This window comes from Castanea sativa, chromosome 12, assembly GCF_040712315.1.
Source record: "Castanea sativa cultivar Marrone di Chiusa Pesio chromosome 12, ASM4071231v1".
Classification (NCBI taxonomy): Eukaryota; Viridiplantae; Streptophyta; class Magnoliopsida; order Fagales; family Fagaceae; genus Castanea; species Castanea sativa.
The window spans coordinates 31,659,028-31,662,081 of NC_134024.1; positions in this window are offsets into that span (position 1 = coordinate 31,659,028).

Consider the following 3,054-nt stretch of genomic DNA (forward strand, 5'->3'; position numbering starts at 1 on the left):
GCAGTGAGGGGAAGACTTGAAACCATTTAAGTTCGAAAGGAACATAAGGGCCTTGAGAAGATCTCTAAAAGGAGAAAGAGAGGATGGAAATTGATTCTGGTTCCAGATGAGATCATACTATTGCTTTGTTGAATGGCTAACCACTTGTAGCAATTAGGTCAAGTATGTCCGTAGCTCCACAATGATGACAGAGATGCCGCTTCTTTTGTTTAGACTTTTGGTTATTACCCTTCTTAGTCCCAGGGTTTTTAGTCTCTTTCTTTTTAAGCTTAGGAGGGTGCTCCTAAGATAGATTTACCTTTGTTTACGTTCTCACTAGCTAAAATAGTTTTAACATCATTGTTCTCAGAATCAACATTATTAGCAGGTGAAACAAACATAGTAGTACTAGAAGAAGCAATATTAGGAGAAGAGAAATCATACCCTAAACCGGTTCTATCAGAAGCAGATTTTTGAAAGCTAAGCACCTTATCAAGCTTTGCACTAGAAGTCCTCTCCAATTGAGCTCTAACTTGAAACAGCTCCACTTCAAACTTATTGGTCTTTTCAGCCAAGAAATTGTTCTCAAATCACAATGCTCCAATGGTCTGATTAGCTTCATCAACCTTTGTGGAGAGCTCTTCTCGATCAAGTTCCATATCACTCAGCTTATTAGTGGCCAATCTATACAGTTTCTCATGCTTTTCAGAGACCTTGTACAACTTTGCATAGTCTGTTTGGATGTCATCCTGTATATCCATTTCTCAAACTTAGACTCCACTTAGTCCTCTTCTTCATCTACCTTTTCAACAATCCCCTCAGTAGGATTTACTGTGGCAGTGAAGGCATTCAAGATTTCCTCGTCATCATTATTTGAATCATCCTCTGGCTCAGTGTCACTCAAGGTAGTAGCAAAGACTTTGCTTTTCCCAATGGTCTTGAGATAAGTTGGACATTCTTGTTTCATGTGTCCAAAATCTTGACACCCGAAACACTTTGGTCCGGAGGGAACGGTGTACTGACCACCATCCCTAGCATTCTTCCTGCCTTTATCTTGGCTCTTGAACTATGAAGAATTGGATTGCTTTCGGTCCTTGTCAAATCCTTTCACATTGGCATTCTTCATAAACTTTTTGAATTGCCTCGTGATATAGGATTTCATCTTAGAATCTTCATCATCAGAAAACTCATCGATGTCACTGCTTTTGGCCTTCAGTGCCATGCTCGGTTTCCTAATCCTAGACTAACCCAATCATAGGTTTGCAAGTTGCCAACTAACTCTGTCAGAGGAATTTGGTCAATGTCCTTTGGTTCCTCAATGGCTATGATCTTGGCATGGAATCTCTCTGGAAGAGATCTGAGCACATTTCTAACAATCTTGGGTTCTAGAATGGTTTCCCCAAAATTAAATGCAGAGTTCACTATATCCTTCAGCTTGGCATAGAACTTATCAAATGGTTCATCTTCATCCATCTTAATCTCTTCAAAGCTTGTGGTAAGCCTTTGAAATTTTGAATTCTTGACAGCCTTAGTTCCTTTATAGGTCGTCTAGATGATGGTCCATGTTTTCTTAAAAATTTCAGTGGAAAATATCTTCTTGAACTCCTCATTTGTGACCGCATTGAATAAGGCATTCAATGCTCTGCTGTTGAAGTTTGCCGCTTTGATCTTAGTATCATCCCAATCAGCCGACCCTTCCTTTGGCTTGGTTGAGCCTATCTCCACAGCTTTCCACACTTTCTTATCTAAAAATTGCAAGAAAGCTCTCATGCATATTTTTCAGTATGCATAGTTAGTGCCATCAAATAAATGAGGGATAATTAATGATTGTCCTCTATCCATGACAAATAGAGGTCAATGGATCACATAGCAAAGATTAACCCCAATCAGAGTGTGTCTGCTCTGATACCACTTAATAGACCAAGAATGTATTGACCCCTTAGGTAAATTAACCAATTTATTAGCCAAGTGAATTAATTAAGTCAATTTAACATGCAATACGCGTGGTAGCACAAACAAATCATCAAATAACTAAATGTAGCGAAAATTAAATTTGACACGGGTGATTTGTTTGTGAATAGGGAAAACCACCAAGGCAAAACCCCACCGGGTGAATTTAAGGTCATCACTCCTGAGAATCCACTATTATCAAAACAAGCGGTTATAAGTAAAGGAATCCTAGTACCTTATACTAACCTACAGTTGAACCATTACCCTAATACACAATTGGACTTGTAATGTAGTGACAGTCTCTCCTTTCAATGCACGGCTCCTAGTACGTGACTAACCAATCGATGCATGGATCCAAGTACGTAACTAACACTCCAACTTGAGAAAAATGTTAGTTGCAAAGTTTTTTCAGTTCATCCACACGATGAAGATCAAGAAGCTCCTTGGTTACAAAACCCTACGGCGTACAAACGCAGCAGCTTCTTCAAGAGAAAGATGAACTTGGGCAAATTGTCTCCAGTCACAATTTGAGTAAATAATCACTTTGCATCAAGTTGCATTACCTTTGACGGCTCTTAAAATAATTCTTATATATGTCTATGGTTGTGAGGAAAGAAACCCTATACAAATAGCTTGGATATGCATAAAAAACAGATATGGAAATCTGAATTCCGTAATTCTCGATAGATAGGTTATCTGTCGAGCTGTTGTCAAGCATCAAGCTAAAATTCCCTTTTAAACCTCAATAAATGCAGTCTATCAAGATATCTGTTGAGCTTTAAAATACAACACTTCTTCACTTATTTCTTGAACAGATTTGCATGGCTTTAACTCTTGACTTGAACAATATGTTGTTTGAAGACTTAAACTATTCTAACTCTATTCAATTACAAGTAAAATGCGTTTTGTCAAAGGATTAGCCAATTCTACATGACTTGTTCTAACAAGTTCCACATATGTCCTAACAAAAAGTATTGCAACATTTATCTTGAGTGAGTCTCTTTAAATAGTAAAAATAGTAAACCTTTTGAAAGTTACATATGAGGCCTATTTGGATTCTAAATAAATAAATAATCACATGCTAACAAGAGCACTAAGTGGTATTTGTGGGGGATAAAAACTCTT